The following is a 16890-nucleotide window of genomic DNA, read 5'->3' as shown; positions in this document are numbered from 1 at the left end:
ATATCAGGGCCAGTAATGATTGAAACACAGGCTGTCACCGATAATTTATATGTTAAAACTGTGATTATTGTCATTTGTAAGTAATTGTTGGTTTTATTTACTTATTTTTTGTGATCTGGCAACCCTGGTTTAGGCCTTTACAAATACGTTTTGGAAATACATACATTTCAGGAATGAAATATCGCTGTAAATTGTATTTTCTTGACTTGAAATATACATCATGTCTTTTGGGTTCATTAGTTATCGTGGGTAAATTTATGGAGTATTTTTTCGTCAGTTTTGAAACGTTTACGCGGCAGAAGATAGAACAGTAATGACATATCTGTGACTCTTTATGATCCTAATGCTGTATCTTTTGATTATTTTAAACACGGTTCAAAAGGGTTTATTATTCTGCTAAAATGGTCTTCAATATTATTGTTTTTTCACAGCAATTAAAGGAACTGATCGTGATTTGTTTAACGTTTACATCAGGGCTATTCAACATGAGGCCTGCGGGCCAAATCAGGCCCGCCAAGTGATTTAATCCGGCCCACAACCCATTTTAAAAAACAAAACAACAAAAAATAACCTTGTTTGCAGAGCTGCTTTATAGTCTATTCTCTGAGCCACAGGAGCCAGTGCAGAGACCTGAGAACAGGAATAGTGTGATGGTACTTCCTGGTTCTAGTCAGGACCCGAGCAGCACCGTTCTGGATGTACTGCAGCTGTTTTACAGCTCGTTTGGAGAGGCCAGTGAGCAGCTGTTACAGTCTAATCTACTGGAGACAAACGCATGGATAAGTCTCTCCAAATCTGTTTTGTTTGGCAATGTTTTTTATATGGTAAAAAGCTGCTGATGTTATTGATTTTATGTGGCTGTTAAAATTCAAGTCTGAGTCCATTATTACCCCCAGATTTCTAACTTGATTCGTAGGTTTTAGAGCCAGACTCTGGAGGTGACCGCTAACACTTTCTCTTTGTTTCTGTGGGCCAAAGACGATTATTTCAGTCTTGTCTGAGTTCAGCTGGAGAAAGTTGTTTTGCATCCACAAACTGATCTGTTGGATGCAGTGACAGAGTGAATCCACTGGTCCCTATTCACCTGCCGACAGTGAAACATAGATCTGAGTGTGGTCTGCATAATTGTGATGGGACACATTTTCACTGCGTATCAACTGACCTAACGGCAGCATGTAGAGCTTGAACAGAAGGGGACCCAGGACTGACCCTTGGGGCACTCCACAGGTCAGGGTCATGTGGTCTGAGACACAGCTACCAATTTCAACAAAGTACTTCCTGTCTTCCAGATAGGACCTTAACCAGTTTAGGGCAGTGCCAGTGATGCCCACCCAGTCCTCTAGTCTCTGTAAGAGGATCCCATGATCGACAGTGTCAAAAGCAGCACTCAGATCTAACAGAATTAAGACTGAGGCTTTGCCCGTGTCTGTGTTCAGGCGGATGTCATTTGTCACCTTGACAAGAGCAGTCTCAGTGCTGCGATGAGGTCTAAAACCTGACTGAAAAACATCAAATGAGTTGTCTATTAAGAGGAAATCTGTGAGTGGTTGTAAACAACCTTTTCAAGGACTTTGCCCCAAAATGTTAGATTGGAGATGGGCCGGTAATTACTCAGTACTGCGGCATCAAGACTGCTCTTCTTTAGGAGAGGCTTTATGACCGCAGTTTTCAAAGACATTGGGAATGTTCCAGATTGAAGCGACATGTTGACTATGTGAGTGAGTGGTGCTAACAAACTCTTCAGCACAGACTTTAGAAATCTGGTGGGTAACACATCGAGGCAGCATGTAGATGAACTCAGACTGGTGATGATCTCCTGGACAGTTTTGTCAGTTACTGGTGCAAAGTGAGTTGATACTTATTTATGTAAGTATAAATATAAGTATAAGTCACGACCCGGCCAAAACTATGAAAAACCTGCATTCAGGAACTGCTCTGTTAGTAATACCTTGTTGGTCCAGGCCTCGTTGGCGCAGTAGGCAGCGCGTCAGTCTCATAATCTGAAGGTCGTGAGTTCAAACCTCACACGGGGCACGAGTTTTGCTACTGAGCTGATCTTTACCCACGTTCTGGCACTTTCTGTCATAAAAGTGGTGATTTTTAGTCCGTTTCACAATATCAGGCCCAGTAATGATTGAAACACAGGCTGTCACCAATAATTTATGTGTTAAAACTGTGATTATTGTCATTTGTAAGTAATTGTTGGTTTTATTTACTTATTTTTTGTGATCTGGCAACCCTGGTTTAGGCCTTTACAAATACGTTTTGGAAATACATACATTTCAGGAATGAAATATCGCTGTAAATTGTATTTTCTTGACTTGAAATATACATCATGTCTTTTGGGTTCATTAGTTATCGTGGGTAAATTTATGGAGTATTTTTTCGTCAGTTTTGAAACGTTTACGCGGCAGAAGATAGAACAGTAATGACATATCTGTGACTCTTTATGATCCTAATGCTGTATCTTTTGATTATTTTAAACACGGTTCAAAAGGGTTTATTATTCTGCTAAAATGGTCTTCAATATTATTGTTTTTTCACAGCAATTAAAGGAACTGATCGTGATTTGTTTAACGTTTACATCAGGGCTATTCAACATGAGGCCTGCGGGCCAAATCAGGCCCGCCAAGTGATTTAATCCGGCCCACAACCCATTTTAAAAAACAAAACAACAAAAAATAACCTTGTTTGCAGAGCTGCTTTATAGTCTATTCTCTGAGCCACAGGAGCCAGTGCAGAGACCTGAGAACAGGAATAGTGTGATGGTACTTCCTGGTTCTAGTCAGGACCCGAGCAGCACCGTTCTGGATGTACTGCAGCTGTTTTACAGCTCGTTTGGAGAGGCCAGTGAGCAGCTGTTACAGTCTAATCTACTGGAGACAAACGCATGGATAAGTCTCTCCAAATCTGGTTTGTTTGGCAATGTTTTTTATATGGTAAAAAGCTGCTGATGTTATTGATTTGATGTGGCTGTTAAAATTCAAGTCTGAGTCCATTATTACCCCCAGATTTCTAACTTGATTCGTAGGTTTTAGAGCCAGACTCTGGAGGTGACCGCTAACACTTTCTCTTTGTTTCTGTGGGCCAAAGACGATTATTTCAGTCTTGTCTGAGTTCAGCTGGAGAAAGTTGTTTTGCATCCACAAACTGATCTGTTGGATGCAGTGACAGAGTGAATCCACTGGTCCCTATTCACCTGCCGACAGTGAAACATAGATCTGAGTGTGGTCTGCATAATTGTGATGGGACACATTTTCACTGCGTATCAACTGACCTAACGGCAGCATGTAGAGGTTGAACAGAAGGGGACCCAGGACTGATCCTTGGGGCACTCCACAGGTCAGGGTCATGTGGTCTGAGACACAGCTACCAATTTCAACAAAGTACTTCCTGTCTTCCAGATAGGACCTTAACCAGTTTAGGGCAGTGCCAGTGATGCCCACCCAGTCCTCTAGTCTCTGTAAGAGGATCCCATGATCGACAGTGTCAAAAGCAGCACTCAGATCTAACAGAATTAAGACCAAGGCTTTGCCCGTGTCAGTGTTCAGGCGGATGTCATTTGTCACCTTGACAAGAGCAGTCTCAGTGCTGCGATGAGGTCTAAAACCTGACTGAAAAAACATCAAATGAGTTGTCTATTAAGAGGAAATCTGTGAGTGGTTGTAAACAACCTTTTCAAGGACTTTGCCCCAAAATGGCAGATTAGAGATGGGCCGGTAATTACTCAGTACTGCGGCATCAAGACTGCTCTTCTTTAGGAGAGGCTTTATGACCGCAGTTTTCAAAGACATTGGGAATGTTCCAGATTGAAGCGACATGTTGACTATGTGAGTGAGTGGTGCTAACAAACTCTTCAGCACAGACTTTAGAAATCTGGTGGGTAACACATCGAGGCAGCATGTAGATGAACTCAGACTGGTGATGATCTCCTGGACAGTTTTGTCAGTTACTGGTGCAAAGTGAGTTGATACTTATCTATGTAAGTATAAATATAAGTATAAGTCACGACCCGGCCAAAACTATGAAAAACCTGCATTCAGGAACTGCTCTGTTAGTAATACCTTGTTGGTCCAGGCCTCGTTGGCGCAGTAGGCAGCGCGTCAGTCTCATAATCTGAAGGTCGTGAGTTCAAACCTCACACGGGGCACGAGTTTTGCTACTGAGCTGATCTTTACCCACGTTCTGGCACTTTCTGTCATAAAAGTGGTGATTTTTAGTCCGTTTCACAATATCAGGCCCAGTAATGATTGAAACACAGGCTGTCACCAATAATTTATGTGTTAAAACTGTGATTATTGTCATTTGTAAGTAATTGTTGGTTTTATTTACTTATTTTTTGTGATCTGGCAACCCTGGTTTAGGCCTTTACAAATACGTTTTGGAAATACATACATTTCAGGAATGAAATATCGCTGTAAATTGTATTTTCTTGACTTGAAATATACATCATGTCTTTTGGGTTCATTAGTTATCGTGGGTAAATTTATGGAGTATTTTTTCGTCAGTTTTGAAACGTTTACGCGGCAGAAGATAGAACAGTAATGACATATCTGTGACTCTTTATGATCCTAATGCTGTATCTTTTGATTATTTTAAACACGGTTCAAAAGGGTTTATTATTCTGCTAAAATGGTCTTCAATATTATTGTTTTTTCACAGCAATTAAAGGAACTGATCGTGATTTGTTTAACGTTTACATCAGGGCTATTCAACATGAGGCCTGCGGGCCAAATCAGGCCCGCCAAGTGATTTAATCCGGCCCACAACCCATTTTAAAAAACAAAACAACAAAAAATAACCTTGTTTGCAGAGCTGCTTTATAGTCTATTCTCTGAGCCACAGGAGCCAGTGCAGAGACCTGAGAACAGGAATAGTGTGATGGTACTTCCTGGTTCTAGTCAGGACCCGAGCAGCACCGTTCTGGATGTACTGCAGCTGTTTTACAGCTCGTTTGGAGAGGCCAGTGAGCAGCTGTTACAGTCTAATCTACTGGAGACAAACGCATGGATAAGTCTCTCCAAATCTGGTTTGTTTGGCAATGTTTTTTATATGGTAAAAAGCTGCTGATGTTATTGATTTGATGTGGCTGTTAAAATTCAAGTCTGAGTCCATTATTACCCCCAGATTTCTAACTTGATTCGTAGGTTTTAGAGCCAGACTCTGGAGGTGACCGATAACACTTTCTCTTTGTTTCTGTGGGCCAAAGACGATTATTTCAGTCTTGTCTGAGTTCAGCTGGAGAAAGTTGTTTTGCATCCACAAACTGATCTGTTGGATGCAGTGACAGAGTGAATCCACTGGTCCCTATTCACCTGCCGACAGTGAAACATAGATCTGAGTGTGGTCTGCATAATTGTGATGGGACACATTTTCACTGCGTATCAACTGACCTAACGGCAGCATGTAGAGGTTGAACAGAAGGGGACCCAGGACTGATCCTTGGGGCACTCCACAGGTCAGGGTCATGTGGTCTGAGACACAGCTACCAATTTCAACAAAGTACTTCCTGTCTTCCAGATAGGACCTTAACCAGTTTAGGGCAGTGCCAGTGATGCCCACCCAGTCCTCTAGTCTCTGTAAGAGGATCCCATGATCGACAGTGTCAAAAGCAGCACTCAGATCTAACAGAATTAAGACCAAGGCTTTGCCCGTGTCAGTGTTCAGGCGGATGTCATTTGTCACCTTGACAAGAGCAGTCTCAGTGCTGCGATGAGGTCTAAAACCTGACTGAAAAAACATCAAATGAGTTGTCTATTAAGAGGAAATCTGTGAGTGGTTGTAAACAACCTTTTCAAGGACTTTGCCCCAAAATGTTAGATTGGAGATGGGCCGGTAATTACTCAGTACTGCGGCATCAAGACTGCTCTTCTTTAGGAGAGGCTTTATGACCGCAGTTTTCAAAGACATTGGGAATGTTCCAGATTGAAGCGACATGTTGACTATGTGAGTGAGTGGTGCTAACAAACTCTTCAGCACAGACTTTAGAAATCTGGTGGGTAACACATCGAGGCAGCATGTAGATGAACTCAGACTGGTGATGATCTCCTGGACAGTTTTGTCAGTTACTGGTGCAAAGTGAGTTGATACTTATTTATGTAAGTATAAATATAAGTATAAGTCACGACCCGGCCAAAACTATGAAAAACCTGCATTCAGGAACTGCTCTGTTAGTAATACCTTGTTGGTCCAGGCCTCGTTGGCGCAGTAGGCAGCGCGTCAGTCTCATAATCTGAAGGTCGTGAGTTCAAACCTCACACGGGGCACGAGTTTTGCTACTGAGCTGATCTTTACCCACGTTCTGGCACTTTCTGTCATAAAAGTGGTGATTTTTAGTCCGTTTCACAATATCAGGCCCAGTAATGATTGAAACACAGGCTGTCACCAATAATTTATGTGTTAAAACTGTGATTATTGTCATTTGTAAGTAATTGTTGGTTTTATTTACTTATTTTTTGTGATCTGGCAACCCTGGTTTAGGCCTTTACAAATACGTTTTGGAAATACATACATTTCAGGAATGAAATATCGCTGTAAATTGTATTTTCTTGACTTGAAATATACATCATGTCTTTTGGGTTCATTAGTTATCGTGGGTAAATTTATGGAGTATTTTTTCGTCAGTTTTGAAACGTTTACGCGGCAGAAGATAGAACAGTAATGACATATCTGTGACTCTTTATGATCCTAATGCTGTATCTTTTGATTATTTTAAACACGGTTCAAAAGGGTTTATTATTCTGCTAAAATGGTCTTCAATATTATTGTTTTTTCACAGCAATTAAAGGAACTGATCGTGATTTGTTTAACGTTTACATCAGGGCTATTCAACATGAGGCCTGCGGGCCAAATCAGGCCCGCCAAGTGATTTAATCCGGCCCACAACCCATTTTAAAAAACAAAACAACAAAAAATAACCTTGTTTGCAGAGCTGCTTTATAGTCTATTCTCTGAGCCACAGGAGCCAGTGCAGAGACCTGAGAACAGGAATAGTGTGATGGTACTTCCTGGTTCTAGTCAGGACCCGAGCAGCACCGTTCTGGATGTACTGCAGCTGTTTTACAGCTCGTTTGGAGAGGCCAGTGAGCAGCTGTTACAGTCTAATCTACTGGAGACAAACGCATGGATAAGTCTCTCCAAATCTGGTTTGTTTGGCAATGTTTTTTATATGGTAAAAAGCTGCTGATGTTATTGATTTGATGTGGCTGTTAAAATTCAAGTCTGAGTCCATTATTACCCCCAGATTTCTAACTTGATTCGTAGGTTTTAGAGCCAGACTCTGGAGGTGACCGATAACACTTTCTCTTTGTTTCTGTGGGCCAAAGACGATTATTTCAGTCTTGTCTGAGTTCAGCTGGAGAAAGTTGTTTTGCATCCACAAACTGATCTGTTGGATGCAGTGACAGAGTGAATCCACTGGTCCCTATTCACCTGCCGACAGTGAAACATAGATCTGAGTGTGGTCTGCATAATTGTGATGGGACACATTTTCACTGCGTATCAACTGACCTAACGGCAGCATGTAGAGGTTGAACAGAAGGGGACCCAGGACTGATCCTTGGGGCACTCCACAGGTCAGGGTCATGTGGTCTGAGACACAGCTACCAATTTCAACAAAGTACTTCCTGTCTTCCAGATAGGACCTTAACCAGTTTAGGGCAGTGCCAGTGATGCCCACCCAGTCCTCTAGTCTCTGTAAGAGGATCCCATGATCGACAGTGTCAAAAGCAGCACTCAGATCTAACAGAATTAAGACCAAGGCTTTGCCCGTGTCAGTGTTCAGGCGGATGTCATTTGTCACCTTGACAAGAGCAGTCTCAGTGCTGCGATGAGGTCTAAAACCTGACTGAAAAAACATCAAATGAGTTGTCTATTAAGAGGAAATCTGTGAGTGGTTGTAAACAACCTTTTCAAGGACTTTGCCCCAAAATGGCAGATTAGAGATGGGCCGGTAATTACTCAGTACTGCGGCATCAAGACTGCTCTTCTTTAGGAGAGGCTTTATGACCGCAGTTTTCAAAGACATTGGGAATGTTCCAGATTGAAGCGACATGTTGACTATGTGAGTGAGTGGTGCTAACAAACTCTTCAGCACAGACTTTAGAAATCTGGTGGGTAACACATCGAGGCAGCATGTAGATGAACTCAGACTGGTGATGATCTCCTGGACAGTTTTGTCAGTTACTGGTGCAAAGTGAGTTGATACTTATCTATGTAAGTATAAATATAAGTATAAGTCACGACCCGGCCAAAACTATGAAAAACCTGCATTCAGGAACTGCTCTGTTAGTAATACCTTGTTGGTCCAGGCCTCGTTGGCGCAGTAGGCAGCGCGTCAGTCTCATAATCTGAAGGTCGTGAGTTCAAACCTCACACGGGGCACGAGTTTTGCTACTGAGCTGATCTTTACCCACGTTCTGGCACTTTCTGTCATAAAAGTGGTGATTTTTAGTCCGTTTCACAATATCAGGCCCAGTAATGATTGAAACACAGGCTGTCACCAATAATTTATGTGTTAAAACTGTGATTATTGTCATTTGTAAGTAATTGTTGGTTTTATTTACTTATTTTTTGTGATCTGGCAACCCTGGTTTAGGCCTTTACAAATACGTTTTGGAAATACATACATTTCAGGAATGAAATATCGCTGTAAATTGTATTTTCTTGACTTGAAATATACATCATGTCTTTTGGGTTCATTAGTTATCGTGGGTAAATTTATGGAGTATTTTTTCGTCAGTTTTGAAACGTTTACGCGGCAGAAGATAGAACAGTAATGACATATCTGTGACTCTTTATGATCCTAATGCTGTATCTTTTGATTATTTTAAACACGGTTCAAAAGGGTTTATTATTCTGCTAAAATGGTCTTCAATATTATTGTTTTTTCACAGCAATTAAAGGAACTGATCGTGATTTGTTTAACGTTTACATCAGGGCTATTCAACATGAGGCCTGCGGGCCAAATCAGGCCCGCCAAGTGATTTAATCCGGCCCACAACCCATTTTAAAAAACAAAACAACAAAAAATAACCTTGTTTGCAGAGCTGCTTTATAGTCTATTCTCTGAGCCACAGGAGCCAGTGCAGAGACCTGAGAACAGGAATAGTGTGATGGTACTTCCTGGTTCTAGTCAGGACCCGAGCAGCACCGTTCTGGATGTACTGCAGCTGTTTTACAGCTCGTTTGGAGAGGCCAGTGAGCAGCTGTTACAGTCTAATCTACTGGAGACAAACGCATGGATAAGTCTCTCCAAATCTGGTTTGTTTGGCAATGTTTTTTATATGGTAAAAAGCTGCTGATGTTATTGATTTGATGTGGCTGTTAAAATTCAAGTCTGAGTCCATTATTACCCCCAGATTTCTAACTTGATTCGTAGGTTTTAGAGCCAGACTCTGGAGGTGACCGATAACACTTTCTCTTTGTTTCTGTGGGCCAAAGACGATTATTTCAGTCTTGTCTGAGTTCAGCTGGAGAAAGTTGTTTTGCATCCACAAACTGATCTGTTGGATGCAGTGACAGAGTGAATCCACTGGTCCCTATTCACCTGCCGACAGTGAAACATAGATCTGAGTGTGGTCTGCATAATTGTGATGGGACACATTTTCACTGCGTATCAACTGACCTAACGGCAGCATGTAGAGGTTGAACAGAAGGGGACCCAGGACTGATCCTTGGGGCACTCCACAGGTCAGGGTCATGTGGTCTGAGACACAGCTACCAATTTCAACAAAGTACTTCCTGTCTTCCAGATAGGACCTTAACCAGTTTAGGGCAGTGCCAGTGATGCCCACCCAGTCCTCTAGTCTCTGTAAGAGGATCCCATGATCGACAGTGTCAAAAGCAGCACTCAGATCTAACAGAATTAAGACCAAGGCTTTGCCCGTGTCAGTGTTCAGGCGGATGTCATTTGTCACCTTGACAAGAGCAGTCTCAGTGCTGCGATGAGGTCTAAAACCTGACTGAAAAAACATCAAATGAGTTGTCTATTAAGAGGAAATCTGTGAGTGGTTGTAAACAACCTTTTCAAGGACTTTGCCCCAAAATGTTAGATTGGAGATGGGCCGGTAATTACTCAGTACTGCGGCATCAAGACTGCTCTTCTTTAGGAGAGGCTTTATGACCGCAGTTTTCAAAGACATTGGGAATGTTCCAGATTGAAGCGACATGTTGACTATGTGAGTGAGTGGTGCTAACAAACTCTTCAGCACAGACTTTAGAAATCTGGTGGGTAACACATCGAGGCAGCATGTAGATGAACTCAGACTGGTGATGATCTCCTGGACAGTTTTGTCAGTTACTGGTGCAAAGTGAGTTGATACTTATTTATGTAAGTATAAATATAAGTATAAGTCACGACCCGGCCAAAACTATGAAAAACCTGCATTCAGGAACTGCTCTGTTAGTAATACCTTGTTGGTCCAGGCCTCGTTGGCGCAGTAGGCAGCGCGTCAGTCTCATAATCTGAAGGTCGTGAGTTCAAACCTCACACGGGGCACGAGTTTTGCTACTGAGCTGATCTTTACCCACGTTCTGGCACTTTCTGTCATAAAAGTGGTGATTTTTAGTCCGTTTCACAATATCAGGCCCAGTAATGATTGAAACACAGGCTGTCACCAATAATTTATGTGTTAAAACTGTGATTATTGTCATTTGTAAGTAATTGTTGGTTTTATTTACTTATTTTTTGTGATCTGGCAACCCTGGTTTAGGCCTTTACAAATACGTTTTGGAAATACATACATTTCAGGAATGAAATATCGCTGTAAATTGTATTTTCTTGACTTGAAATATACATCATGTCTTTTGGGTTCATTAGTTATCGTGGGTAAATTTATGGAGTATTTTTTCGTCAGTTTTGAAACGTTTACGCGGCAGAAGATAGAACAGTAATGACATATCTGTGACTCTTTATGATCCTAATGCTGTATCTTTTGATTATTTTAAACACGGTTCAAAAGGGTTTATTATTCTGCTAAAATGGTCTTCAATATTATTGTTTTTTCACAGCAATTAAAGGAACTGATCGTGATTTGTTTAACGTTTACATCAGGGCTATTCAACATGAGGCCTGCGGGCCAAATCAGGCCCGCCAAGTGATTTAATCCGGCCCACAACCCATTTTAAAAAACATAACAACAAAAAATAACCTTGTTTGCAGAGCTGCTTTATAGTCTATTCTCTGAGCCACAGGAGCCAGTGCAGAGACCTGAGAACAGGAATAATGTGATGGTACTTCCTGGTTCTAGTCAGGACCCGAGCAGCACCGTTCTGGATGTACTGCAGCTGTTTTACAGCTCGTTTGGAGAGGCCAGTGAGCAGCTGTTACAGTCTAATCTACTGGAGACAAACGCATGGATAAGTCTCTCCAAATCTGGTTTGTTTGGCAATGTTTTTTATATGGTAAAAAGCTGCTGATGTTATTGATTTGATGTGGCTGTTAAATTCAAGTCTGAGTCCATTATTACCCCCAGATTTCTAACTTGATTCGTAGGTTTTAGAGCCAGACTCTGGAGGTGACCGCTAACACTTTCTCTTTGTTTCTGTGGGCCAAAGACGATTATTTCAGTCTTGTCTGAGTTCAGCTGGAGAAAGTTGTTTTGCATCCACAAACTGATCTGTTGGATGCAGTGACAGAGTGAATCCACTGGTCCCTATTCACCTGCCGACAGTGAAACATAGATCTGAGTGTGGTCTGCATAATTGTGATGGGACACATTTTCACTGCGTATCAACTGACCTAACGGCAGCATGTAGAGGTTGAACAGAAGGGGACCCAGGACTGACCCTTGGGGCACTCCACAGGTCAGGGTCATGTGGTCTGAGACACAGCTACCAATTTCAACAAAGTACTTCCTGTCTTCCAGATAGGACCTTAACCAGTTTAGGGCAGTGCCAGTGATGCCCACCCAGTCCTCTAGTCTCTGTAAGAGGATCCCTTGATCGACAGTGTCAAAAGCAGCACTCAGATCTAACAGAATTAAGACTGAGGTTTTGCCCGTGTCAGTGTTCAGGCGGATGTCATTTGTCACCTTGACAAGAGCAGTCTCAGTGCTGCGATGAGGTCTAAAACCTGACTGAAAAACATCAAATGAGTTGTCTATTAAGAGGAAATCTGTGAGTGGTTGTAAACAACCTTTTCAAGGACTTTGCCCCAAAATGTTAGATTGGAGATGGGCCGGTAATTACTCAGTACTGCGGCATCAAGACTGCTCTTCTTTAGGAGAGGCTTTATGACCGCAGTTTTCAAAGACATTGGGAATGTTCCAGATTGAAGCGACATGTTGACTATGTGAGTGAGTGGTGCTAACAAACTCTTCAGCACAGACTTTAGAAATCTGGTGGGTAACACATCGAGGCAGCATGTAGATGAACTCAGACTGGTGATGATCTCCTGGACAGTTTTGTCAGTTACTGGTGCAAAGTGAGTTGATACTTATCTATGTAAGTATAAATATAAGTATAAGTCGCGACCCGGCCAAAACTATGAAAAACCTGCATTCCGGAACTGCTGTGTTAGTAATTCCTTTTCCAGGCCTCGTTGGCGCAGTAGGCAGCGCGTCAGTCTCATAATCTGAAGGTCGTGAGTTCGAGCCTCACACGGGGCACGATTTTTGCTACTGAGCTGATCTTTACCCACGTTCTGGCACTTTCTGTCATAAAAGTGGTGATTTTGAGTCCGTTTCACAATATCAGGGCCAGTAATGATTGAAACACAGGCTGTCACCGATAATTTATATGTTAAAACTGTGATTATTGTCATTTGTAAGTAATTGTTGGTTTTATTTACTTATTTTTTGTGATCTGGCAACCCTGGTTTAGGCCTTTACAAATACGTTTTGGAAATACATACATTTCAGGAATGAAATATCGCTGTAAATTGTATTTTCTTGACTTGAAATATACATCATGTCTTTTGGGTTCATTAGTTATCGTGGGTAAATTTATGGAGTATTTTTTCGTCAGTTTTGAAACGTTTACGCGGCAGAAGATAGAACAGTAATGACATATCTGTGACTCTTTATGATCCTAATGCTGTATCTTTTGATTATTTTAAACACGGTTCAAAAGGGTTTATTATTCTGCTAAAATGGTCTTCAATATTATTGTTTTTTCACAGCAATTAAAGGAACTGATCGTGATTTGTTTAACGTTTACATCAGGGCTATTCAACATGAGGCCTGCGGGCCAAATCAGGCCCGCCAAGTGATTTAATCCGGCCCACAACCCATTTTAAAAAACAAAACAACAAAAAATAACCTTGTTTGCAGAGCTGCTTTATAGTCTATTCTCTGAGCCACAGGAGCCAGTGCAGAGACCTGAGAACAGGAATAGTGTGATGGTACTTCCTGGTTCTAGTCAGGACCCGAGCAGCACCGTTCTGGATGTACTGCAGCTGTTTTACAGCTCGTTTGGAGAGGCCAGTGAGCAGCTGTTACAGTCTAATCTACTGGAGACAAACGCATGGATAAGTCTCTCCAAATCTGTTTTGTTTGGCAATGTTTTTTATATGGTAAAAAGCTGCTGATGTTATTGATTTTATGTGGCTGTTAAAATTCAAGTCTGAGTCCATTATTACCCCCAGATTTCTAACTTGATTCGTAGGTTTTAGAGCCAGACTCTGGAGGTGACCGCTAACACTTTCTCTTTGTTTCTGTGGGCCAAAGACGATTATTTCAGTCTTGTCTGAGTTCAGCTGGAGAAAGTTGTTTTGCATCCACAAACTGATCTGTTGGATGCAGTGACAGAGTGAATCCACTGGTCCCTATTCACCTGCCGACAGTGAAACATAGATCTGAGTGTGGTCTGCATAATTGTGATGGGACACATTTTCACTGCGTATCAACTGACCTAACGGCAGCATGTAGAGCTTGAACAGAAGGGGACCCAGGACTGACCCTTGGGGCACTCCACAGGTCAGGGTCATGTGGTCTGAGACACAGCTACCAATTTCAACAAAGTACTTCCTGTCTTCCAGATAGGACCTTAACCAGTTTAGGGCAGTGCCAGTGATGCCCACCCAGTCCTCTAGTCTCTGTAAGAGGATCCCATGATCGACAGTGTCAAAAGCAGCACTCAGATCTAACAGAATTAACACTGAGGCTTTGCCCGTGTCTGTGTTCAGGCGGATGTCATTTGTCACCTTGACAAGAGCAGTCTCAGTGCTGCGATGAGGTCTAAAACCTGACTGAAAAACATCAAATGAGTTGTCTATTAAGAGGAAATCTGTGAGTGGTTGTAAACAACCTTTTCAAGGACTTTGCCCCAAAATGTTAGATTGGAGATGGGCCGGTAATTACTCAGTACTGCGGCATCAAGACTGCTCTTCTTTAGGAGAGGCTTTATGACCGCAGTTTTCAAAGACATTGGGAATGTTCCAGATTGAAGCGACATGTTGACTATGTGAGTGAGTGGTGCTAACAAACTCTTCAGCACAGACTTTAGAAATCTGGTGGGTAACACATCGAGGCAGCATGTAGATGAACTCAGACTGGTGATGATCTCCTGGACAGTTTTGTCAGTTACTGGTGCAAAGTGAGTTGATACTTATTTATGTAAGTATAAATATAAGTATAAGTCACGACCCGGCCAAAACTATGAAAAACCTGCATTCAGGAACTGCTCTGTTAGTAATACCTTGTTGGTCCAGGCCTCGTTGGCGCAGTAGGCAGCGCGTCAGTCTCATAATCTGAAGGTCGTGAGTTCAAACCTCACACGGGGCACGAGTTTTGCTACTGAGCTGATCTTTACCCACGTTCTGGCACTTTCTGTCATAAAAGTGGTGATTTTTAGTCCGTTTCACAATATCAGGCCCAGTAATGATTGAAACACAGGCTGTCACCAATAATTTATGTGTTAAAACTGTGATTATTGTCATTTGTAAGTAATTGTTGGTTTTATTTACTTATTTTTTGTGATCTGGCAACCCTGGTTTAGGCCTTTACAAATACGTTTTGGAAATACATACATTTCAGGAATGAAATATCGCTGTAAATTGTATTTTCTTGACTTGAAATATACATCATGTCTTTTGGGTTCATTAGTTATCGTGGGTAAATTTATGGAGTATTTTTTCGTCAGTTTTGAAACGTTTACGCGGCAGAAGATAGAACAGTAATGACATATCTGTGACTCTTTATGATCCTAATGCTGTATCTTTTGATTATTTTAAACACGGTTCAAAAGGGTTTATTATTCTGCTAAAATGGTCTTCAATATTATTGTTTTTTCACAGCAATTAAAGGAACTGATCGTGATTTGTTTAACGTTTACATCAGGGCTATTCAACATGAGGCCTGCGGGCCAAATCAGGCCCGCCAAGTGATTTAATCCGGCCCACAACCCATTTTAAAAAACAAAACAACAAAAAATAACCTTGTTTGCAGAGCTGCTTTATAGTCTATTCTCTGAGCCACAGGAGCCAGTGCAGAGACCTGAGAACAGGAATAATGTGATGGTACTTCCTGGTTCTAGTCAGGACCCGAGCAGCACCGTTCTGGATGTACTGCAGCTGTTTTACAGCTCGTTTGGAGAGGCCAGTGAGCAGCTGTTACAGTCTAATCTACTGGAGACAAACGCATGGATAAGTCTCTCCAAATCTGGTTTGTTTGGCAATGTTTTTTATATGGTAAAAAGCTGCTGATGTTATTGATTTTATGTGGCTGTTAAAATTCAAGTCTGAGTCCATTATTACCCCCAGATTTCTAACTTGATTCGTAGGTTTTAGAGCCAGACTCTGGAGGTGACCGCTAACACTTTCTCTTTGTTTCTGTGGGCCAAAGACGATTATTTCAGTCTTGTCTGAGTTCAGCTGGAGAAAGTTGTTTTGCATCCACAAACTGATCTGTTGGATGCAGTGACAGAGTGAATCCACTGGTCCCTATTCACCTGCCGACAGTGAAACATAGATCTGAGTGTGGTCTGCATAATTGTGATGGGACACATTTTCACTGCGTATCAACTGACCTAACGGCAGCATGTAGAGGTTGAACAGAAGGGGACCCAGGACTGACCCTTGGGGCACTCCACAGGTCAGGGTCATGTGGTCTGAGACACAGCTACCAATTTCAACAAAGTACTTCCTGTCTTCCAGATAGGACCTTAACCAGTTTAGGGCAGTGCCAGTGATGCCCACCCAGTCCTCTAGTCTCTGTAAGAGGATCCCATGATCGACAGTGTCAAAAGCAGCACTCAGATCTAACAGAATTAAGACCAAGGCTTTGCCCGTGTCAGTGTTCAGGCGGATGTCATTTGTCACCTTGACAAGAGCAGTCTCAGTGCTGCGATGAGGTCTAAAACCTGACTGAAAAACATCAAATGAGTTGTCTATTAAGAGGAAATCTGTGAGTGGTTGTAAACAACCTTTTCAAGGACTTTGCCCCAAAATGTTAGATTGGAGATGGGCCGGTAATTACTCAGTACTGCGGCATCAAGACTGCTCTTCTTTAGGAGAGGCTTTATGACCGCAGTTTTCAAAGACATTGGGAATGTTCCAGATTGAAGCGACATGTTGACTATGTGAGTGAGTGGTGCTAACAAACTCTTCAGCACAGACTTTAGAAATCTGGTGGGTAACACATCGAGGCAGCATGTAGATGAACTCAGACTGGTGATGATCTCCTGGACAGTTTTGTCAGTTACTGGTGCAAAGTGAGTTGATACTTATTTATGTAAGTATAAATATAAGTATAAGTCACGACCCGGCCAAAACTATGAAAAACCTGCATTCAGGAACTGCTCTGTTAGTAATACCTTGTTGGTCCAGGCCTCGTTGGCGCAGTAGGCAGCGCGTCAGTCTCATAATCTGAAGGTCGTGCGTTCAAACCTCACACGGGGCACGAGTTTTGCTACTGAGCTGATCTTTACCCACGTTCTGGCACTTTCTGTCAT

General features: G+C 42.0%; 1 protein-coding gene and 8 non-coding genes across 9 annotated transcripts in view; all 9 read left to right on the top strand.

The window, feature by feature from the left end:
- LOC140370980 (cyclin-K-like) overlaps positions 1-16890 on the top strand; it is a 143814-nt gene that overhangs the window by 77610 nt on the left and 49314 nt on the right. The window lies entirely within an intron of this gene.
- Positions 1962-2034, top strand: trnam-cau (transfer RNA methionine (anticodon CAU)). Its single transcript has one exon. It is a non-coding gene; the product is annotated as a tRNA-Met (tRNA).
- trnam-cau (transfer RNA methionine (anticodon CAU)) lies at positions 4078-4150 on the top strand. The gene has a single exon. It is a non-coding gene; the product is annotated as a tRNA-Met (tRNA).
- On the top strand, positions 6194-6266 carry trnam-cau (transfer RNA methionine (anticodon CAU)). The gene has a single exon. It is a non-coding gene; the product is annotated as a tRNA-Met (tRNA).
- On the top strand, positions 8310-8382 carry trnam-cau (transfer RNA methionine (anticodon CAU)). Its single transcript has one exon. It is a non-coding gene; the product is annotated as a tRNA-Met (tRNA).
- Positions 10426-10498, top strand: trnam-cau (transfer RNA methionine (anticodon CAU)). The gene has a single exon. It is a non-coding gene; the product is annotated as a tRNA-Met (tRNA).
- trnam-cau (transfer RNA methionine (anticodon CAU)) lies at positions 12536-12608 on the top strand. Its single transcript has one exon. It is a non-coding gene; the product is annotated as a tRNA-Met (tRNA).
- On the top strand, positions 14651-14723 carry trnam-cau (transfer RNA methionine (anticodon CAU)). The gene has a single exon. It is a non-coding gene; the product is annotated as a tRNA-Met (tRNA).
- On the top strand, positions 16766-16838 carry trnam-cau (transfer RNA methionine (anticodon CAU)). The gene has a single exon. It is a non-coding gene; the product is annotated as a tRNA-Met (tRNA).

Source organism: Eucyclogobius newberryi, unplaced genomic scaffold (assembly GCF_026437365.1).
Source record: "Eucyclogobius newberryi isolate DKJ021-1_F unplaced genomic scaffold, fEucNew1.0.hap1 SCAF_21, whole genome shotgun sequence".
Classification (NCBI taxonomy): domain Eukaryota; kingdom Metazoa; phylum Chordata; class Actinopteri; order Gobiiformes; family Gobiidae; genus Eucyclogobius; species Eucyclogobius newberryi.
This window is presented reverse-complemented; position numbering and strand designations above follow the sequence as displayed.